The sequence below is a fragment of the Anolis carolinensis genome, chromosome 3, assembly GCF_035594765.1.
Source record: "Anolis carolinensis isolate JA03-04 chromosome 3, rAnoCar3.1.pri, whole genome shotgun sequence".
NCBI classification, from domain to species: Eukaryota; Metazoa; Chordata; class Lepidosauria; order Squamata; family Dactyloidae; genus Anolis; species Anolis carolinensis.
In genome coordinates, this window is record NC_085843.1 from 258894328 (window position 1) to 258919174 (window position 24847).

The following is a 24847-nucleotide window of genomic DNA, read 5'->3' on the forward strand; positions in this document are numbered from 1 at the left end:
GGAGAAAGAGGGAAGTAAGGAAGGAAGGAAGGAACAATAGGATGGTGAGAGAGAGGAGGGCCTGAGAAAAGAGCCGAAGGGACTGCATCCGGCCCCCGGACTTGGGTTTGCCCGTAGCTGGTTTAAAGACATTAGATCACATACAATCAGTGCTAATTTTGACTCAGAGGGAGGAAGCCACACAAACAGGGCCCTATAATAGGTAAGCTTGCCTCCTTTTGTGTGTATTGTTCCTGATGCAGCAGACCTCAATTTTCAGACAGACATGCAGAATAATGTCCTTCAATTAGAAAGGTCCCTTTCCATTTAGAAGTTTACATGTCATTACTAGTATCATGTTACATAATACCAATAATGTTATTTATCCAGTAACAAAGTTGCAACTAGGATATATTGTAGTTGTAACTCAAGAGGTTACAGTGTATATTGGTTCCTGTTGGCTATAGGAGTCTGGCCTCATTAAAAATGATGAAGGAATCTCATATGATTGTCTTGTGCCAAGCCTTACGGTCCTTTTGGTGTTCTGTTGTGGGTAATGATGAATTGGATGAAGTTTCAGTGTGTGTTGTATCCCGAGCCTTTGGCTTGTAGTATTGAAATATTTGCCCTGAAAGTAACCATTTTGCTTCCTTATTAATAATGAAACAAAAACAACACTTTTCAGAAAGAGAATCTGTAATGGCAGCTAACTATTCGGGATGGGGGGCGGGGTTTGCAATTCTAATTAACAAGGAGCTTTATAAGCCTTCATCCATCTAACGCAATTTGATCTACTTTTGACAGTTCAGTAGTTCCACAACATCTCAGGGTGAGGCCTTTCATCCTGATTCATAACTTGACCACCTACTTCACTGCAGTTAACCAGGTCAAACTGAGAACCTTAGGCAAAGCATATTCAAAATATTCTCCTCCATAACTGTCAGCTATGGAGTGATACTGCTGTTTCTCCTTACTGGTGAAGAAGCAGGGAGGCAATTCAGAGATGGAAGAAGTACCTTGTCTTTCTTTTGAGGAGGGGAAAGCTAGTTCACTCCATCAGGGAGTGTCCTCTAACTTTCCCCCACCCTCTTTAGCCAGGACTAGTTTCATCCTCCTTCAAACTGCCTTTCTCCTCTCCTTCCTTCCCATCTGAACAGCGCTGTTGAACTCTGTTTGACATTGATGTGGCTGTGTGATGGTGGTGGGTTGTGTGTGTGTGTGTGTGTGAAGGGATGGATGTGTTGTTTTGTGGTGTGTGCAGGGCAAGGTATGCAATTTCATGACAATGACAAATAAAGCTATTGTATTCTATTCTAATTAGTTAACAGGGTGGGGAGAAGACACAGAACTACATGAGTAGAGCATTACACTATACTCATTGGATGTCCGAGACTGTCTGAGACTAAAATCCGAGACTGTCCATGACTAAAATCATGCACTTCTCCACTGAAATCCCTTTTCCAAATGAAAAAAAAAGCTTGATAAAAAAGAGAGCTATATAGTTGTAAGTCCCCTCCCCCCTTTACCTCCACACTGTCTTTGCTGAAATTGTATTAAGCAGTGTCTCATGGTGGCAAATTCAACAGTCAGGATTATGAGTACAAGACAGGAGACAGTGCTGTGAAGCAAACACAGTCACAGAGAGTGCCAATTAATATGCCGTATATTTACAATACCATGTCAAGATGCAACAATAATAATAACAATAGTATACATGTGTGGAGCAATTTCAAAACAGCCTGTAACTTAAAGCTTCCCCAGATCGAAGTCATAACATTAGACTGTGGAAACCTGGGGCTGGCACTGTGGTTATACTGCCGTAAAAAGTGATTATTTTAGCTATTCCCTGTTGATGCATATTAAATAGTATATATTTCCCCCCTCCCTGTGAGAGTCTGCTTTTGCACAAAGAGAACTGTTGATCCTTCCAGCTGAGAAATGCCATCTGCATCCTGCAATGCTATAGCCTGACTATTTGGATGAGACAGGATTTTTGTGAATTCTAATATAGTATGCTGGAAAAATGTTCAAGAAACTCGCACAGTGCTCTGGCATGTGCTTTAGAGATGATTTTGGCAAGCTCTTTCTGTGCTTAATTCACTTTTTTAAAAATAGTTTCTTTTAAAAATAGAATATTATCTATGTTGTGTCTGTGATCTCACTGCAACCATAGGTCATATGCAGTAAACACAATTGACCTCAGTTCCACTTAAACAAATGCAGAGAACCAAATAAACACAAGAGATATCAGTTAAGTAGTATGTCCTATTTCTGAAATACATGACTATTTATTATGGCTTTAGTACAAGGATTGGGAATTGATCGCGGGCCAGAAGCCAATTCTTCAACCAGACCCTCTCAAGGGCCACCCTACCACTCCCATTTAATGATGGATGATGATGATGATGATGATAGTAATAACTTTATTCTTATATCCCACCCCATCTCCCGAAAGGGATTTGGGGCGACTCACATAGGGATCAAGCCCAACGATAAACAATAATATACAACCACATGAATACATTTAAAACATAGACATAAAATCATAGAGCATATAAAATACAGTAAAAACATATTTAAAACCGATAGCTAATAGCCAGACGCAGTGAGCTTATTCAGACTGGAGGCAAGGCATTTCCCTCTCTAAATGTCACTGTGGCACTTTTGTTTTGAGAGGGAATGTGACCTGTATAAAATTTTATGGAAATTCCAGTCTAAAAGGAACCAAGTAGCATTTATAAACAGTGCTTAGCAAGATAGACCAATAGTTTGACTAGAAAAGGCAACTTCTTGTGATCCATTTATCCACTGCTTGGTTAGAATAGCATGAAACTAGATGGAGGAAGCAGTAGGACAGATGGGATAGAAAAGATGAAGATAAATTTTATCAGAGTGTTGGATCTGTTTGCAAGTAAAACTTCAGGAACAAAGCAAAACATTTAACTGCAAATATATCCTGGATGACATCTCAATATGAAATTAAATGGCTCCTGTATGAATGTGTGTAAGTATAGTGTGGCTGAGCAGACATTGTGTGACGTTTGTGGTAATTGCTAAAATAAATAATGATGGGAAATTACAGCTCTGGCTATGTGGAGCTCCATTGATTTCCCAGAGACTTATTGCTGAGAGCTTTGTCAGGATTGTATTTCAGAACAGACCTTACTTGATGGCCTTTGAATACTGTACATTGATGCATCAAAGCTAAGCCTTTGCTACATAAAGGGCAGGACGTAAACTGCCAGGTCAGTATTTAATGTTCTGCCAAAGCTGGTGAGCGAGAACCTCTGATTACTCTGTTGCCATACTTGAATTCTTCCATCTCTGAATACAGTGAACTAAACTTTGATGGCCAGCACGATTTACAAACTGTAGCTGCCATGGTGTAATGATAGAAATGCACATTGTTAAATGGATACTGTAACTATGATCTCAGGTGGCATCTTGAAAAAAAAAATTTTTTTGCAGTTAGTATTTTTGGAAAGGAGGAGGGCTCAACCAAGGGCAAGATGGATGTAATTGTCGATTGGATACCATGATTTGAATCCCAATTCTGCCATGAAGCCTCCCAGATGACTTTGGGCAAGCCACATTATCTTAGTCTCAGAGGAAGGCAATAGCAAACCCCTTCTGATAAAATCTTTTCAAGAATACCTTGTGATAGGGTTGACATAGGTCAGAAATGACTTGAAGATACACAATAATGACCACAAATATATTTCTAATGGGTTTGTTCACATTACTATAGAATGATAGAGTTGGAAGAAACCACAAGAGCCATCCAGTCCAACTCCCTGCCATGCATTCTCAGTAGACTGAAACTGCATTTTTCAGTTTTCTCTTTTAGTTTGGGAACTTTTAGTCACTAAAAATATATACTCAAGGCTCTGAAAACCACAAATGGTCCTTTCCAAGACAAATAAATTATGAATAGCATGAACTGTGTTGACTAGAGCCCAAACCATGAAATACATGAAGTATTATCCCAAATTTCAGTTGTATATACATAACCCATAGTTGAGAGTAGTATTATAGACTGAAGAAAATTAAATGCATAATGTACTGGCCAGATACCATAAAATACTTGAATGTTATCTAAAAGAACTGTTGAAAGGTGAAAGTATAGGATGAGCTGCTTGTAGGTTTCTCCAAATCTCACCAAGGAAATTCGCTGCTGCAAATTTACTTATTACAGAAAACATAATATGTTTGCTCCCAGTACAGTAGAGATTACAATATCCAATAGCCCATATATTTATCAGCTTCTATATTTGCATGTACCAAGAATCAAATTGACACCAGGAATTATTATTATTTTTACCTATACATGCAACAATTTATTTGGAAGATATCAGACTATAACAAATTCTGACAAGTGACTTTGCATGATAACCTCCATGTAAATTGCTTCAAGTAAAGGTATTATACAAATGCCAACAAATGCAGCTTCTTGGTATATATACATGCAGGTGTTTCATATGCAGATGTGACTTCACCTGAAAGTGCTATAGTGTTTTAAGATGAAATAGTGGATCTTCTTAATCTGTGGTCAGCTTGTAGGTGTGGACAACTGTGTGAGTCTCAGGTGTCAAATTCCCTCCATAGACATCTTCCCCATTGGCCACAGCCCCCTCCCCCCAAGTTCAAATACTTCAATTTTCTTCTGCTGCCCCTCTCAAAATGGCTATAAGAAAAGAGGTACCTTCACTTCCTTATCAGACATAATATGACATATTATCTCACTATACAACTGGCTTCTTAAACCACCAGGAAAACCCCCTGGAAAAGTACTTGTTAACTTTTGAAAAATTAAATTATGTCTCACTCTTTTTGACAGGATGTAGCATCTTATTTTTCAATGTGTCATTTTAAAATATTTTTATTTCAGACATTGAACACCTTATATCTCTTAGAGGTCCTACAGTTGAGCTCCTTTCCCCCTCCCCCTTGTTAGTTATTATTGCAACTTAATATAGGTTTTCTAGATATATTAATGCTTTCTAGATAGATAAATAAGAACAACGGAAAAATATCTGCCAAAGTCATGTTTCATTCAGTGCATTTTGAGCTCCGGAGTTCAAAACACAGATGATGATTACAGAGAGTTATCTCAAAAGCTGCCTTCAAATCATGCTTTTTACAAAGCATTTCATAGACTTACTATAAAGGAGAAACACAGCTGTGAGTTTTGTTGCAGGATAGAAAATTTTTTGTTGAATCAACATACAGTTAGCAGGATGCACACTGTAAAGAAGGGGATTAATTTTGTGTCATTTAACAAATTATGTTAAAATATTTGGCATATTAAAGTAGGGTGGGTTTTTTGGCTTTTTGTGAATAATACTTGACAGTCTGCTTGCTCTATCCATTAATTTGCATCTACAGTGCATTTTGCTACTATAATTATCTCAGGATATTTTTGTTTTGCTGGCACTCTAGCTTCTCCAGGAATTGAATATATTTTACATTTAAAATATTTCCTTCAAATAAGAGACATCATAGAGTGCAAAAACAATTTATTTGGAAACTGAATGGGGCTGCTACAGTTACTTATGTTATCAATGGGCACTCCAGAATTCAGAAATTATCTATTCTCACAAAGAAATTCTGAAATTTGGCTTAATTTTGGACCAACCCTGTGTCCATAAATTACCATCTTGGATGGAACATGCTGTTCAAACACTAACAGACTGCAGAAAGGAGACAATATTGTCTCCATTGTCAAAAAAGGGAAAAAGCTTGGGAGGACCCAAATACAGTAGAGTCTCACTTATCCAAGCTAAACAGGCTGGCAGAACCTTGGATAAGCGAATATCTTGGATAATAAGGAGGGATTAAGGAAAAGCCTATTAAGCATCAAATTAGGTTATGATTTCACAAATTAAGCACCAAATCATCATGTTATACAACAAATTTGACAGAAAAAGTAGTTCAATATGCAGTAATGTTATGCTGTAGTTACTATATTTACGAATTTAGCACCAAAATATCACGGTATATTGAAAACATTGACTACAAAAATGCATTGGATAATCCAGAACCTTGAATAAGTGAGTCTTGGATAAGTGAGACTCTACTGTAATCACCACCTTATCAACCTGATATGAATACCAGGAAATATTCTAGAGCAGCTCATTAAGCAAGCAGACTGTAAGCTCTTGGAAAGGAATGCCATCATCACTAAGAGTCATCATGGGTTTCTCCAAACAAATCATGTCAATCTAATCTTATACTTCTTTTTGATAGTTACAAACTTGGTAGATGAAAAGAATGCTACTAGTGTAGTATATCTTGATTTCAGTAAGATTTTTGACATGGTCCCCATAAAATGTGGGCTAGACAGTGCTACAGTTAGGTGACTTTGTACTTGGTTGATGGGATGAATCCAAAGGGTGGTCAGCAATTGCTACTATTCATTCTGGAGAGAAGTGACCATGGGTGCCTCAGGCCTACTGCTGTTTGACATCTTTATCAGTAATTTGGACGATGGAACAGAAGGCATGCTTATCAAATTTTCAGATGACACACAATTGAGAGGGATAGCTAATACCCCAGAGGATAGGATCTGAATCCAAAATGATCTGAACAGATTAGAAAACTGGGCCAAAAGTAAAATAATAATAATAATAAAAATTTAACACAGAGAAATGTAAGATACTGCATTCAGGCTGGGAAAAAAAAGAAATGTGCAGATAAAGGATTGGTGACACCTAGCTTGAAACTTTACATATGAAAAGTTTCTAAGAGTCTTAGTAGATCACAAGCTGAATGTGAATCAACAGTGTGGTGTAGCAGCTAAAAAGGCCATTGTGACTTTAGGCTGCTTCAATAGGACTATAGTTTTGAGACTGACAGAAGCAATAGTAGCATTATATTCTGCTTTTGATCAGACCTGACCTGGAATACTGTGTCCATTTCTGAGCAACACAATTCAAGATGATATTGGTAAGTTGTAAAGTGTCAAGAGAAGAGCAGCCAAATGGTAAAAGGTCTGGAAGTCATACTATATGAGAAACAGCATAGGGAAGTGGATACATTGAGAGGAAAAAGTTAAGAGGTAATATGTTTAAATATTTGAAAGGATGTCGTGTAGGAGGTGGAGCCAGCTTGTTTTCTGCTACTATTCAGACTAGGATACAGAGTGGTGGATTCAAAATACAGGAAAAGAGATTCCACCTAAACATCAAGAAGAACTTTGTTGTGGTTAGAGCTGTTCAGCAGTGGAATATGCTCCAGTGGAGTGTGGTGTAGTCTCATTCCCTTGAGGTTTTTGAACATAAGCTGGATGACCATCAGTTGGGAGAACTTAGGTTGTTTGTTCCTGCGTGACAGGAGTTTGGACTAGATGACCCTTGTGGTTTCTTTCAACTCTGTGATTGTATTGGTATAATTTGCAAGTCAATACTCATTTTTTTCAAATCAAAAGCCTTTGATATTTAAGTACAATACAACACAGACTAAGATGTGACACTGAAATGCTAAAACCTTAGTACTTGCAAAGAATGGAACAATATGATCAGATCAGTAAACCTTTTGTAGTGGACAGCCTAAAAGCATTCTACGAAGTTGTATACTCAAAGATAGGAAACCTGCAGTGCTCCATGTATTTCTAGAATGCAGTGCCCATTGGCACCAACTAGTGTGACTGTTGATAAGAAGATGTGTCCTATTATCCCAAGAACAGCGTGTGCTTTTGTTAATGAATCGCCTACCATTTGTGTCTACTTTCACAGAAGTACAGGCAGTCCCGGAGTTACAAACATCTGACTTACAAATGACCCATAATCAAGAACTGGGGTGAGACAACAGCAAGTGAGAGAAATCTACTCCTAGGAAGGGAAATTCACCCCTGAAAGAGTTATCTTGGGGGAAAATGTGTCTCCACTGAAGCTTTATCACCATTCCTTGTTTTCACAACAATTCGGTTTTTTTTCAAAATCCAATTATCACAGGGACAGAAAGTGAGGTGAAATCTTCTGAACAGGGGCACAGAGAGCAAAACAAACACTACAGGGGTATTAACCCTTCTCTATGCTATCCAAAGTGTGTGCGTGCACGCATGTGTGTGTGTGTGTGTGTGTGTATCTATATAGTTACACTTTAAAAATATATCTGTTCTAACTTATATACAAATTCAACTGAAGAATAAACTTGCTGAGCCTGTCTTGTTTTTAACTTAGGGCCTGCATGTATTGAAACAATGCAGGCAGGAATCTGCACTCTTTCTGTTCACACAAGCATAGCAAATTAGTTTTTCAGTGTTCCAGCTACACTGCACTGGTTTTAGAAACAATTTAGTGAGTTTAAGATTTGTGAATTAAAGGCACTTTAATGGCCTGGGATTACATGCAGTTAAAATGATTTGGTTTGTGAATTAAAGGCAATACCAACAACAGTAACAACAACAACCTGAATAGAAACAGCTGGCTATCAAGTCATTAAATGACTTGAGTAATGTATAGCTAAACAGTAGACAGTGGGTAGAATTGTTGATAAAAGAGGGCTGAGCACCACCTGCAACTGCCTTGAGCCTTCACAGTGTATCTTTGTTCACTCCTTTGACTGGTGTGACCTGTAAGAAGCAGTAATGATAAATGAATCAACGTCTTTTTACTTGTTCCTGAAGCTGAGTCACTGCTTTTGATTATTAAACTGTTTTTTATTGTGTTCTACATGCAATAAGAGTCATATGCATATAGATCAGTAGTACAGATACCAACTACCAACTGATTTTATTACCTCTTGGACACATTTTTTTAAAAAAAAATTGCAAAGAGGAGAATTTTGAATATTCTTTTAATGTTTTTATTAAAGCAACTGTTGTTATTAAAATATTCAACAATCTGTAAGATAGCTAGAAAATGGCCCAAATTGAACTTAAATCAAATTCAGTGACTAACAGTGTGGTATTCCCTACATAGTCAAGGAATATAATGTGTGTGTGCTTGTGTGTGTGTGTGCCTTCAAGTCACCCATTGCTCACACCAGTTGAAAATCTCCTGGTAATGGTGGTGAGGAGAGGAACCTTTCCTCGTAAACAGAAGTTATTCAGGAGAAATCTCCTGTTTGAAGAGATGTAATTTCAGGTCTCATAACTTCAGTCTAATGTTAAGCTCTTACCAACAAACATTTGAGGAGGTAGACTTAGTCTATGAAAGTATTATGCTACCGACCCGATTCTCTCAGGTCTCTAAGGTGCTACAAGGTCCCTTTGCTTTTGATATTTCCGATGAACACAACTATGTATTTGAGCAAATAAATAGTTATATTAAATATATACCAGTCCAGTATTGGTCTGATGCAAGACTAAGTTAAATACATACCAGTATTGGTCTGAATCAAAACCAAGACTTAGTTTTTATTTAGATCAATACTGGTATGTATTTAATATAAGATAGATGGCCTATGAGTCAACAGTTGGTCAGACAAAGCTGTTCTCAATCCAAATCTCTCTCAGTCCAGGAGCGCTAAAAATTACTGAGGGCTCCTTTCAGTCTAGTTTATGTATCACTAGTTTATAATAGAATAGTTTTATTTGTCATTGTGTTATTGCACAACAAAATGTCATGCCTTCCCCCACACACACCACAAAACAATACACCCACCCCTACACACACACCCAGCCTCCAATGCCACATCAATGTGAAACCATGGAGTTCAACATAGCCACAGTTCTTTAAGACTGGAGCAGGTTTAGATTGCTGTAATTGTCTTTTCCTTTTAGCCTTTTGTCCACTGATCCTTTGTCTTTTCTCGTGGAAGATCTTAGCTAGTGCTGGAAGTCTGGATTAGCCATTCACTTCAGTGTCAAAGACAGCCCAATTTAGATGCCTATGTGAAGATTCTTTGACCTGGAAAGTTGCTGAATGCCTTCCACTTCTGGAGTGCTTTCCATATTCTCCAAATACTTCGTGGGTGCTCCATTAGACAATCTGGTTTAAGAATTGGATATCTTGCCTTGGGAAGGCTTTAAAGTTGCATTAAAGGCAGTCAGTTGCTGAGGAACTGGAACGGGTCAACAAGTGGGTGAAAGAAATTATGGCTGCGATAAGCTTTTGGCTTGATCCATCAGATAATTTTTTGTACTGCAATGGACAAGATGTCACCTTTCAAATATAGCTGGACAGTATTAGTCCCAGTCAGCATAGACAATAGTGAGGACAATTAGAGTCACAATTCAACAACCTCCAAAGAGCCACAAGTTGCCCATCTCTTCTCTAAGGACTCTAAACAACAGGACTGGATTTTTGCTTTTCAGAGTTGGATCAAGTTAATGTAGAAAACTGTGTAACAATAAATAACTGCAAGCATTTTAAAAGATGCTATTAAGTGATAGCTTCAATATATTTATAGATATGTAGAGCTGAGCAAATGAAACAAAATGATTAAAAAAACACAAACCTCATTGCTAAACCAGTGTAATAATTACTGCAGAGTAAATAGGATGCCAAAAAAGTGACTCAGATAAATTGGTTTAGTTTACTTGCAATTTAAACAAAAATCTTGCTAGTCACAAATATTAACTTATTAGTTGGGGAAGAAATGACATAATGATGGCTTAAATGTTTTAAAGTACTTTTGTCTTTTATAAACCAAAATAAAATGTGTTTTTTTTTCTGTCCTTAGGAAATTCATACATCCTGCTGTTTTATCTGATTTTTTGTGTGCATGATTGCAGTGGGCAATGTTAAATTATTTATGCTTTAGAAAATATAGCTGTAACACTGCCAGTACTTGCACTAAATGAGTGCATAAATCAAGAATCAAGAAAAATAATTTTAAGGAAGTAATGTAAAATAACACCAAGGCTGCAGTCTTAGCAAGCAACTCCCCTTCGACTCAGTGGGACTTCTGTGTAAACAGGAATGGGACTGGTCCATTAACTTTAGGATTTTATATTTAATAACACAGGTGGTTCTATGGGCTAGTAAAAAAAATGAGAAGATGCGGTTATCCTGAGGAAGCCAATAATACTTGCCTTATTATAGAATGTAACAAATTCTGTGTATGTTTTATTATCTAACATTTTTGCAGGAATAAAGGATTCAAAGTTATTAGGAATGTATCTTAAGCATGTATTAATGCAACCCATGTTTTAAATGTCTTGATCTTTTTGTCAATTTATTCTGAAGCATGCTCTAAAGAAATGCTCACTCTAGAACAGGGGTCTCCAAACTAAGGCCCGGGGGCCGGATGCGGCCCTCCAAGGTCATTTACCTGGCCCCCGCCCTCAGTTTTATAATATAATATTTTTATATCATTTTAAATAATATAATATATTGTATATACATATAATATTGATAATATAATGTTATACAATATAATACTAATAATACCATATAATAATATTAATTATATGATATATATCTATATATATATAAAAGAGTGATGGCATCACGGCGACCCACAAAACAACAAAACTACAGGCCCCCCAACCTCGAAATTTGACAACACAACCCATCATCCACGCCTCTAGGTTGATACAACAAAAAGAAAAGAAAAATAAAGTCCTAATTAGAGAGAGAGGAATAATTGCTTTTATCCAACTGCTGCCAGTTAGAAGGCTAAGCTCCTCCAACTTGGTCTCCTAGCAACCCAATAAAAAATAATAAAAAACACTAAAAATTAATACAATAAAATATTATAATAACAGAAAATAACTAAAAATAATACAAGAAAATAATAAAATATAATAAATAAAAATATAACTTATAATAAAATTAATTAAAAATGCAAATAAAGTCAAATAAAAATTACACAACAATTTTTAACCAATACCACCACCACTTTGCCACAGCAACGCGTGGCTGGGCACAGCTAGTTACATATAATATTACAGTATAGTGGTATAGTTCAACATAGTAATATATAATGCTAAAATTGTGCTATGCTAATAATATAATATATTGCATGTGCATACAGTTGCTCTGAGTCCCCTTCGGGGTGAGAAAGGTGGGATTTAAATGTAATAAATAAATGTTGTAAGTCTGAAATGACTTGAAGGCACACAACAACAACAATCTCATTGGCCAGAAGCAGGCCCACACTTCCCATTGAAATCCTGATAGGTTTATGTTGGTTACAATTGTTTTCATTTTTAAATATTGTATTGTACTTTCATTGTTGTTGTTATTTTGCATTACAAATAAGACATGTGCAGTGTGCATAGGAATTTGTTCATTTTTTTTTCCAAATTATAATTCGGCCCCTCCACAATCTGAAAGATTGTGGACCGGCCCTCTGCTTTAAAAGTTTGAGGACCCCTGCTCTAGAATAATGTGAAGAGGGAAATAAAAGCACAATGTAACTATCAATTTACCCATATTTTTTCCATTATACACATGGTCAGTGAGAAGATGGTTCATTTGCCAGGGAATCGTTTCTGTTACATGGCTATTTTTGGAGTGATATGGTTGAGTGAAACCTATATAAAACAATATAATTAGAGGGCTTAAGAGTACTTAAATATCTTCTGGGACATACTGATCCAGGGCTTTGCAGATAATCCTCATACACCTTGAAGCATATTACATTGAACTCAGAACTTGGGAAAGGTCCCAAGATGTCCCAAACATCAGGAACTGAAATGTGATGTCATCTGAAGAACAAGGGATTTCCCAAAATTGGCATGGGTCACACATACATGTACCATAGGAGCACCCAGTTACTTTATCCTAATTAAACCTAGATCATGGCGGTTTATTCAGGGTGGTATAGGAACCAGAATCCTGTCTATGCTTCTAACAGGATGCTCCCATTCTGAAAATGCTCTAGCTTTTAATATGTACATAGAAACATAAGAATTTGGACTCTTGCAAAGGATCATTACCTTTTTGTGGTTCTGGAACTTGGGCACCTCAGTGATGCCATGAGTGAAACTGTAAAGGGACACCCAAGATGGGAAGGTCATGGCAGAGAGGTCAGACTAAATATGATCCTTGGGGAAGGTAATGGCAACTCACTTCAGTATTCTTGCCTTAAAAACTAAATGAATTTGGAATATCTCTCAATTAATGAATACGTCCTATTATCTTATCAGCTTGGGATCCCAAGATGCCTATATACCCTTCTTCAAAATATATATTATTGCTGTTTTTGTTGTGGGAGGAATTGATCAATTTACCCAAAAATTGGCATGAAAAGACAGTTTTTAAAATTATGATTTAGAACATTTACACTTACTTATTAGAACTCATGTCATCTGCAAGATTGCTTTATTGTGTGTTTTCAAATTTCTGACTTATGGCAACTGTAAGGCAGAGCCATGACACTGTTTTCTTTGCAAGATTTGTTCAGAGGGAGTTTGACTTTGCATTCTTCAGAGTCTGAGAGAGTGTGACTTGCTCAATCCACAAAACCACACTGGCACTCCTTAGCCTGCAAAGTAGCTTCCCTTAAATGGGTTTTATAAATGAGAACCATTATACTAACCTTAAAATCTCCCCACTGCTGTCATGTTTTTACTTATTAGCTCATCCTGATTTCACCAATAGAACATTAGTTTTTCACTTAAAATGCCTTTTACAGACTGACAAGTAGTTGGAAGAGATGTGTTTCTAATTAAGGTAGCTGAGTTTGTTTGTTTTTTTAGAAATGACAAACACGTTATTTCAAGAGCTGTATACGTGTGAGCTGTCAATTCTTAAAAAGAGAAGCACAATGAATGTTCATTTCAGTGTAAAAATATATAAAAAGCTGTTCATTTCCCTTCCTTCTACATTCATGTCTCTGTGCTGCTAGGTGCCAAATGTGAGCCAAATGATTCCATAGGCAATCCTTCCATTCATTGTGGTATTTCCAGCATCTCCATCAACACAACCAGTGATGAAGTGTGATGGGAATTTCATCGCAACAATTGAATACATCTGTTTCATCAAGTGCAAAATGTCCTGGATACAGTAGTTACTTGCATACAACAAGCCAAGTCTAGGTATCATATTCCAACTTGGCCTAGTAACAGAACATTGTGAATTCTTCATACATTTCAGTTTTGGTATTGACAGCCAGCATGATATGGTTGTTTGAACATTGAACTTTGACTTTTAATTCCCGCTTTGTCATAGAAACCCACTGGGTATTTTTGGGCAAGTCACATTCTCTTGGCCTGAGAGGAAGGCAAAGATGAGCCTCCTCTGAACAAATCTTGCCAAGAAAACCCTATAGTAGGTTCACCTTAGGTTCACTATAAGTTGGAAGTGATTGGAAGGCACACAGCAGCAACAACAAATCAACAACTCATTTAAAACTAATCCCTATATATTTCATTATAACCATTGTGTGCTCCCAGCACTGAATGAAAATGTGTACAAATCAAGAGCAGCTTCAAGGTAAAAAAAATTATATGTAGTATATATGACCCATCCTTTGTGATGTAGTACCATAGCAACCGATAAAAAACTAGGAGTGATTTTTGATGTAACAGATGAGGTGAACATGAGGTGGGAACGTACCATGGACTTCACTTCCCAAAAGTGACACATTGTTTTTACAAATTGCAATGTTCAGCAGATTTCAATGGTGGAAAAGATCTGTGTAAAATATGAATACATGCATAGAGTCTACAAAGGCAGTGACAGGTAGAAATGATAGCAGGGTACCCCACTGTTAGCAGAATCTATCACTATAATTTTTTATGCCTGTGCAACTTTTTTGTTTTATAACATTTTTAAAAAAACTGTACACCTTTTGAAGTTTGGTGCTATTGTTTCTTTTTACCACAGTGATATAAATAGGTCACCAACTTGCTGGTTATTGTTGTTGTTTCTTCAAGCCATGTATGGGTAATATTTGATGAGACTTCTTCAGAACATTGTCAGTGTATTCCTCTGAAGCTGAGTGTGTCTTGCCCAAAGTCACTTTGTGGTTTTCTATGGTTAAGTGGGGGTTCAGGCACTGATTTCCACAGTCCTAATCTAAGGTCACGACTGGAATTAACGTCAGGGGAAACCTTTACCTTTAATCTAAGACTCAAATCATTATACCATGCTGACACCCATAACAATGATGGTGGTGGTGGTGGTGGTGGGGACGGGGACGGGGGGTTCGGGGATCGATATCACAAGTTAAAGAATTACTCATTCATTGTTTTCCAGCCCATCAGGGTACCCTAGTATAATTACTCTGTCAAATTGTTCAAAACCTTTGCTTTCAGTGTGATGGTTCTCTTATTTTTAGATAGTGTTATCTCATTTTTAGATAGTTTTCCCACAGAGTATGCAACATAGTTCTGGTAAGGACATAACACCTGGTAAGGAAGTAGATTATTTTAATATTGAACAAAATTGCTTTCTATCAATTAGTTCTGTAGCATTTGAAATCCCATGGCTTCTTTGTGATGCCACATAAATCTCTGTTCATTTCTGCCCCTTAATTATCTGTTGAACTTTGTGCATCTACTGGTATATCCCCATTGCAATCTGTGGACTTGTTAAAGAACAGTCTTTCTTTGCTGCTGCCCTGGAAAGAGAGAGAGACTCTGGTATCCCTAGCTGACTGGAGCATTACATAGTTCCTTTGCATAGGCTGCCAGAGAGGGATCCAATTAATGGTAACTGTGACGTTCATTTTCTTTTCTAGGGGACACCTGTCTAACTCATTTCACACTAGACGTCCAGCAGCTTTTAGGAACGAATGACTGTTAGTACAGAAAAGTGACTGGTGTAGTGGGTGGCTAATGAACTTGAGCCAAGCATGAACTTCTCAATTGTTTGAACTGCTTATAGTGTTTTACCCTGATTTCCATGCAATTAGGAAACATCTCATTGCTTTATACATTTATTTTAGCTTTATTTTATTGATTTTGCTTTATTTTTGCATCTGGAGCTTTTCTTGAGCAGTTAAGCTTTTTTTTTTACTTTCTTGCTTATGTGTGGAGAAATTTTAATACCCATATTTGCTCAAGTCTAATGAGCCATTGAATCTAAGGTGCACCTCAATTTTCAAAACCCTGAAACCAACAAAGTATTTGCTGGAGAATGTAATGTGCAACAGCCAAAAGTGCTCTCTTTGCAATGTGGCCATTATAGTTGCTGCCTACTTAAAATTCCTTCTTTAAAAACAAAAGAGCACCAAAGCTTCCAGCAACAGAAAGGAAAACTTGGATACATCTCTGCTGTAGAATGAGTCCACTTTAACTGCCTTGGTTCAGTGTTATGGGTTCATGGGGGCTGTAGTTTTACAAGTTCTTGAGCCTCCTCTGCCAAATGATGTGGATGCCTCACCAAGCTACAAATTCCAAGAATGCTAAAATGGCTCACCAAACTGTAAATCCCAGGGTTACATAGCATTGAGCCCTGCCCATTATTAATGTCATCCCTTAAATAGGAGTTCCCCTTTGGCTTTGGCTCAGCACTAAGATTATTGTATTGTGCAAATCTAATGTGCATCCTAATTTTGGTAAGGTAATTTAACCAAAAAAAAAAAAAGAAAGAAAAAGAAAAAGAAAAAAAAGAAAAAAAAAAAAGATGAGCATTAGATTCAGTGTTTTACTGTTTTAATTGGGTATGATATTGGTTTTTAAGTGTGTTTTACGATTGTTGGTTTTTACTATATTTTGTATTATATGTGGGAGAAGAGTGGTATATAAAATAAATAAATAAACACAGTACTTAATTTTAAAACCTCTAATACACACCAGAATCTGTTTTGCATGAAAAAGTTGTCTGATGTTTGGCTTTTGACAAATATTTTTTGGTTCTCAAAGATTGGCAACAAGCTAACTTGAGCCCTCAGACCCTTGACTAGTGAGATGACTGAATGATAAAAGACATAATGGAATTGGAATTCATAAGTAGATGGGTGAAACATCTATCTCCTCCCATTCACCCTATTACTAATACTACAACTCCTTCTCCTCCCCCTCTTTCTCTTTTGCCTACTTATATTATTTGTACCCCATCTTTCTCTTTTGATGAAGACCTAAGGCAGCTAGTATCTCCTAAAAATGCCCTGCTGAGGCTGTGCTGTTGTTAGTGGTGGTGGTGAGGTAGTGGTGAGCATTCTTTTAGTTTTAGAAATCATTTTGCAATTTCAGAAGACATTTGAGAGGTGGGAATTGAGTTAATGGAGAGCTAGACTTATTTATTTATTATTTTATTTACAGTATTTATATTCCGCCTTCTCACCCCGAAGGGGACTCAGGGAGGATCACATTACATATATAAGGCAAACATTCAATGCCTTAATATAGAACAAAGACAGAGACAAATGCAGGCTCCGAGCTGGCCTCGAACTCATGACCTCTTGGTCAGAGTGATTTGTTGCAGCTGGCTGCAGCTGGCTGCAGCTGGCTGCTTACCAGCCTGCGCCACAGCCCGGGACTTCAACTCCCACAATTACTAACCATTGGTAGACTGTTAGGAATTGTGGATGTTGAAATCCAAAACAATTGGATTTCACCATCCACAATGTTTGCCCATGCCTGTAGTAGATGTATTAGGGTGATCATATTTAGAAGCCTCCCTCCATTAGCATGATCCACATGAAATCGAAGTTTCTATGCATATGAAGTCAAAGTGCCCTCCTCACCTTTGTGCTTAATGTGTGAAAGTCCAAGGTGGAATGGACACACATTGGGGTAGTACAGACTTGCATGTGTGCTTTGCGCAGTGGCAGCATCGTAGCCAATGAGATTAATCCGAGGCACGATTATTGCTAATTCAAAACTTTTCCCAACATAGAACAAAGACAAGAGAAACGCGGGGCTCCGAGCTGGCCTCGAACTCATGACCTCTTGGTCAGAGTGATTTGTTACAGCTGGCTGCAGCTGGTTGCTCAACAGCCTGCGCCACAGCCCGGCTTCTTCTTACTGTCCATTACTTCTCCCCCACAACTTCCCTCTTAACTGCACCAAGGGGTTTATAAGTTCTGTAATGCATTATGAACTGTAGCCTGCCAAACCATACCTCTGCTGGCCATTAAGAAAACCATCATGAGTCATTCATTTTCCATGGCCCTCTCTTGAGTAATGTCCATATGTGATGTGGTGGGGGCTTGTTGACAGTCACATAGCTGCTCATCTGAATACAACAGTTTGGTTGCTTTTAATATTAAGGGAGGATTTGGAATGTCTGCTTTGTTGTTTTAGTTGTTTATTAATTTTGGTATTTGTTGGTTCACAGAAAATTACTTGTTTGGTCTATAGCTGCCAGAACCTTCCAACCAGTTCATATAAATAATGAGATAAATTGCCAGTTACAAATATTTTCTGATACTCTTCTCCAAATCCTCAAAAAATATGAATGGAAATGGGCCTGTCTGATGACAAGATAATCCAAATAGTTCAGAGTAGAGCAGATGTGATATTATTTATTGGGGTTTTTTTTAAGTTAAGGACCTGCTGTCCAGCATAATGTAGTGATTTGAGTGTTGGACTACAATTCTGGAGACTAAGGTCTGGATTTCCATTCAGCTATTGAAAACCATTGGGGAACTTTGGGAAAGTTATGTGAAGGCAGAGTCAAATTCCTTCTGAATAAATCTTGCCAAGGAAATCCTGTGACTGGGTTGCTAAAAGTTTGAAATTACTTGAAGAAACACAATAACAAACAATACCTGGATCCAGACGAAAAAATATTTTGTTGTTCCAAGGCTGACGGGAACTCTTTTCCTATTCTCCAGTAACTATTGCAAGTTATATCCAAATCAAGGTAGTTAACTTTTCCATTTTTTTCCTGTTAGCTTTTAATGTAAAGTTATTTTCAAGTAAACAGTGGTACCTTGGCAGAGGGTCCTAATTCAGCCTTTAATTAACAGGTGTAATGTTGCATCTTTATTTAGGAGCCACAGCTGTGTCCAAGGTAGATTATGCAGACTTTCTGGAACAGTATATATAGGAATAGAAATTAATGTACATTAATATCTCAATGAGAACAGGAAAATCTTTTCTCTTTGTACTGATATCTCTGTTCATAAATATATACAAGAAGAAACCAGAGCTAATGGCTTTGTTATCATAATGAGAAAATACAAAAATGTACCTTATCTCCTTCATCAGCAGTTTCATATCTCTATGACTTTTAACACACATTTGGAAGAAAGTGTTTAATATTTTAGATTAAGTGGATTAAGGGTTGATGATACAATTTTTGGCATAATTGTTATTACATTACTCATTTGGGGGGGTGTGGCAGACTCTTTGTGTTTCCCACCTCGATTTGTACATTTGGCGTTATCTTTTTAAAAGTAGATGGAATTGGATCTATGCAGTATGCAAGAGCCTTTGAATAAAATCTGAAAACTCTATTAACTGAATCCAGTTAAAAGGGGGCTATACCTGATAAATGCTGGGTACTTTTTCTGTGAAATGCTGATTTCAGTTAAACAGGTCATTGTGTTTTGTAGGATTCAAATCTGGCATAATTGTGTACGGGAAACTTGTCCCTGCATGGTAGCAACAGTACACTCTGTTGCTTAGAATGACATGTGCCTTCTCTGTTTTTTTTCGACGACTGGACAGACATGATCAGCACGTCTGCACTTTGCACTTAGATTGGTAGAGAACAGAGACGCTTGGGGGCATTTCTGTCATCTGGAAAACATCTGTGCAGCTTTCTATAAGCTGTCTCAGATGCTGCTCTCTCAAGGGTTTGGCTGCGGAATCACCCAAAGCCATTTCTTCAGCTCTGTTGTATTATTAGGCAGTAACACTGCAGTCCATCCAAACTGCCCAGCTGTCATAACCCATGCTGGTGGCTCCCTCATTTGCTGGAAGCAGTTAGCCAGCCTCTGGTGTCAGCTCTTGGTCAGAGGAAATAGCCTGAAAATTTGCAGGATGTGATTGTTAGGGAAGTGAAATTGATCTGTCACTCACTGGGTAATTTAGATTCAATGCACTAAACAAGAGCAGAGCATGTGTACCGGGTAGGACAATAATGAGTAGGAAGAAGGTGGGAGCCTCAGCTGCTAACAAGACAGATAAGGCATAAATTCCTACAGATGTCTTCATTGCCTTTTTTACAGCTTCCATGCCTTCCAAGCCTTTCTGTCTATTCACAACTCTGGGTCTTGAGTGGTTCAGAATAGGATTAAGTTATAACAGCAAATAAGTTGACTTTAGTAAGGATTCCCTTGCTGTGTCTGATTATTTCCTGAAATAATATTTATATGCAGTTGTAAACTAGAGACAGCCTTATGGAAGCTAATCACTCCTAGCCCATTATTATGCCTGGAGTGGTTTAATTGTTGCAGACTAAACTGATGGCACAAAATAAGCAGAAAAGTAGGTTCAGTTGACTGGGAGTGTTTCTGTAAAATTACCTTCCGTAAAACCCTACTTGCAGCTCCCCCTATGTTTGTACTTGCTAATTGTAGAGCTGTCATGCACTGCTGCCCATTGATTCCTTTGAACAGGCTTTGCAGACTAATTGGCACAATTCTCTTTGGCCAGTAGTGCGAATGAAGAATTAGAATCTGCAAGCAACATAGGATACTATGGTTCTGCTGAAAGACAAGTTTCCCCAATCTTAACATGTCTGCTCTTGGATTGTAACAGCCATAAGAGGTGACATGCGACCTCCTTTTGATATTGAATACCTCTACTTCAGTGGTTCTCAACCTGTGGGTCCCCAGTTGTTTTGGCCTACAACTCCCAGAAATCCCAGCTAGTTTATCAGCTGTTAGGATTTCTGGGAGTTGAAGGCCAAAACATCTAGGGACCCACAGATTGAGAACCACTACTCTAATTTAATTTTGTTGTACAATTACAATAAAGGTATTCTATTCTATTCTATTATGCCCAATGCAAATGACAGCAAAATTCTGTCTGGGATAGACAAGTGGAAAATGAACATTTCAATGGGGGGAGGTATTTTAAAATAGGTTGTGCTCCCCCCCCCCCCGGCCTTCCTTTCTTTTTCTTCCTTACTCTCTTTCACTCTCTATCTGGGTGCATCTATAGGTAAAGGTAAAGGTTTTCCCCTGACATTAAATCTAGTCATGTCCGACTCTGGGGGTTGGTGCTCATCTCCATTTCTAAGCTGAAGAGCCGCCATTGTCTGTAGACACCTCCAATGTCATGTGACTAGCATGACTGCATGGATCAATAAGTACCTTCTCACCAAAGCAGTACCTATTGATCTACTCACACCTGCATATTTTCGAAGTGCTAGGTTGGCAGAAGCTGGGACTAACAGTGGGAGCTCATTCCGCTCCCTGGATTAGAACCACCAACCTTTTGGTCAGCAAGTTCAGTAGCTCAGCGGTTTAACCCGCTGTGCTACTGGAGGTTCCTTGGGTGCATATATACTGTAGAATTAATGCAGTTTGACACCACATATGACCTCATTAGACCAGGGCGAAATTGTTGGTATGCACCGGTTCACTTTCTCCTTTACAAAGGAGCCTGCCGACTCTCATTACATGTCACACTGCAACTTCCAGCAGGGCTTCATCTTAAAGGGAAAGACAGACTGGCTCATTCTGCCATAGCGTCAACACGGGAGGCTTTTCCCTGTGGGATGGGTATAGACAGTCAGGTGATGCGAGGCATGGGGTGGCAAGTTCCCCACATTCCTGGACGGGCACCTCTGAAATTGCCACAATCCATGACGATTCCATCGACATGGGTGAACAGGTCCTTTTTTAACTGCCATAACTAAATGCTATTGAATCCTTGGATCTGTAGTTTTCAAGTCCTTGAACTTGAAAGTCAAAGAGTGTTGGTTCTTCATTGAACGATGACTACTAGGATTCCATAGCATTGAGTCACAGCAATTAAAGTGGTGTCAAACTGCATTAATACTTCACCCCACCTCTACCTTTTTCTCTTTTCTTCTCTCTCCTATCTCCCTCTGTCTTCTATGCACACACAAATGTGTGTGTGTGTGTGTGTGTTAAAAGCAGTAGTCCTTATAAAAAAACAAGCTCTATCTTGGAAAGGCTGTATTATGTAAAACCATCCTTGCTTCCCATCTCAAAGAGCAGCACTGGGGTCAGGCATACCACTTTTGAGATTCTAGATTCTGAGTGCTGTAATAAAAAAAAGCAACCTCATATCACTAATGGTGTACTCACTGTACATTTGAGAGTCAAGGGATCTGGAAGTGGAGTGCAGTTCTCATGCAAGGTCATATGAAACATCCCACACCTTCATTCTTTCTCTCTCCTTCCTGCACATTCCCTTATGATAAAAAAGGTAAAGGATTTCCCCTGACATTAAGTCTAGTTGTGACCGATTCTGGGGATTGGTGCTCATCTCCATTTCTAAGCCAAAGAGCCAGTGTTGTCCGTAGACACCTCCAAGGTCATGGTGCTGGCATGACTGCATGGAGTGCCATTACCTTCCTGCCAGAGCGGTACCTATTGATCTACTCACATTTGCATGTTCTTGAACTGCTAGGTTGGCAGGAGCTGGGGCTAACAGCGGGCGCTCATTCCGCTCCCGGGATTTGAACCTGGGACCTTTCGGTCTGCAAGTTCAGCAGCTCAGCGTTTTAACACACTGCGCCACCACCAGGGGCCCTTATGATACTTACTCAAAATGTTCACCACAAAACAAAATTCATTCCACTTTTCCTTTCTTCACAACATTTCAGGGTAGAGTCAATCCACAGGAAATGAGAGGCTGATCATATTTGCCAGTTCAAAACAGGTTTGGCAAGTAGAAATCTGGGGACCTGACATCATAGCCTACAGTAGTGGTTCTCAAGGTTCTCAACCTGTGGGTCTCCAGACGTTTTGGCCTCCAACACTCAGAAATCCTAACCGCCAGTAAGGATTTCTGGGAGTTGTAGGCCAAAACACCTGGGGACCCATAGGTTGAATGAAAATCACTGTCCTACAGAGTGATCATTGGCTGAGAAATCATTCCACTTTGCTGTGCTATTTGTTAATTAACAACATTCTAAAATTAGGAAATGAATGAACAGAAAGTTTGGGGGAACATTTTGTCCCTATAAGATGCCTGAATTCCTTATTTATTTATTTATTGTGCATGTGTTATAAAAATAGATGAGGAAAGAGAGAGGAAAATAGGTCAATGTGTTTGCACAGGATTTTTTCAGTCAAAGAGTAGATAGAAGTGTCAGGGGTGACCAGAAGATAATCTGTTGTGACACAAGTGAATCCTGTCTTCATTTAATAATCTTGGGTTATATGGGATCTTTATTGGTGCTAGACCCTATGCCTTCAGAGGTTCAGTAAAGACAGAGCTCCTATACAACTCAAAAGGCAGATTTACAATCTATGCAGAAGCAGAGCAGGTAGACTACCCCCCTTCTCTTTCTACTTGCACATACACACTCCTGGCATTTTTAATGCCCTCTCTTATCATTGGCTACTAGATTGCAAGCATAGGCTACTACATTCCAGTTGACCTTTACTCAAGCATCTTTTCAGAAAAATCTACATTGATTTTTCATTTTGGATACACAGTCAGCCATCCACATTTGTTGGGGTTAGAGGTGAAGGACTCACACTAAAGTGGAAAGAATACAAATATTTGTTGTCTCTGAGAGAACACCTCTCTGGGAATTTTTAGGTCAGGTCTGCACAATGTGTGACCATCCAGGTGTTTTGGATTTCAGCTCGCAGAATTCCTGACCATTGGTGAGGACTTCTGGGAATCTGTTCCCCAAACACCTGGGGAGGGGGGAGAGGTTGTGCAGGCCTGGTTTAGATCCCCCAGTGCAATTATATGCTAACGTTTGCTGAAAGTTAATCATAAATTTATGTTGGAGGACCTACAAATTCCTAAGGTATTCTGTCTAGGAATCTCTAGGTTCTTCAGTGGAACTCTACAGTTGAAGTTGCCCACGAAGTCAAGCTGGTGGACCTAGCGATTCCTAGAGAGAACATATTGATCAAATCTACAAAAGTGAATCACAAAAATATGAAGTGTAATATTCAAATCTCTCATTGCTGAGACCATTCCCAAAGAACTGGGTCTGACACAAACAGATCAGCATTATGTTTCTAACACACTAAATATGGAATTCCATAAGTCTGAAATGTGTTAAGCATAGTAATCCCCCTATACCAAATGTTATTAGCAATGCTTGTATACTATAGGATCAAGTGGTGATTCAAGTGAAGGGACTTTGGTGAGGAATATAGGTTTGCTTTGACAACCAAAGCAACTGGTCTTAATAAGAGAAGATAAAGGTTTTATTTTCCTTCATATGGTTGGGAGGTGCATCAATGCAATTTTCCAGGCACAATATTATAGGCTTGATCAATGCTGTGAAAGTAAGTACAAGATAGATTAAACGAACCGTTTAAAATCCATTTATATTCTCCAGAAGGCACCTTTAAGTAATGCTATTTTCTGTAGAGAGTGTAATTTGGCAGGCCTTAGCCCTTTTCACATTTCCCCTGTAGATGTTCCCACTTCAAATAAGAATTATAAGGAATTATTTTTAACTCTCCCTCCCACCTTCACCAGGCTTTTCTTCTTACCCACTGTAGGCTTCTTACCTAGAATCGCTGCTTGCTTTACCTTTCTATTGGTTACCAGGACAACCACACTGAAACCCAGGTGTCAACACACAATAAGCCACTCTAACAAAAGCCACTTCAACACATATCTTATAGCACATGGCATGAGTTAGAGGAAACAATTCTTTCCCATAACTAGCTGTATGTATTTTGCGTTGCTATTGATGACAATATTATGGCATGCTCTTATATAGATATCAGCCAAGATCCTGCAACAGTGGGCAGAGTTGTGATGATGTAGCTAGATCTTCATTACTACATCTTAGCCAAAAACCTACATTTTAAATAATGAACCCTCATCTCACAAAGTGCCCTTCTATCAGGGAGGGCTAGGCTCACTCCTTGCTCACCAGAACCTCAGAAATTCCTCCATTTGATTGAGGATATGTGTGGCTTAAAATGTAGGTTGTGGGGATCACTTTTGGACATTGTAAAA

The 24847-nt window shown here is 38.4% G+C and overlaps 1 protein-coding gene and 1 non-coding gene across 16 annotated transcripts in view; both read left to right on the forward strand.

Annotated features, from left to right (window-relative positions):
* Positions 1-24847, forward strand: part of mbnl1 (muscleblind like splicing regulator 1) — a 221611-nt gene that overhangs the window by 113222 nt on the left and 83542 nt on the right. The window lies entirely within an intron of this gene.
* Positions 17575-17744, forward strand: LOC134298133 (U4 spliceosomal RNA). Its single transcript, XR_010005087.1, has one exon. It is a non-coding gene; the product is annotated as a U4 spliceosomal RNA (small nuclear RNA).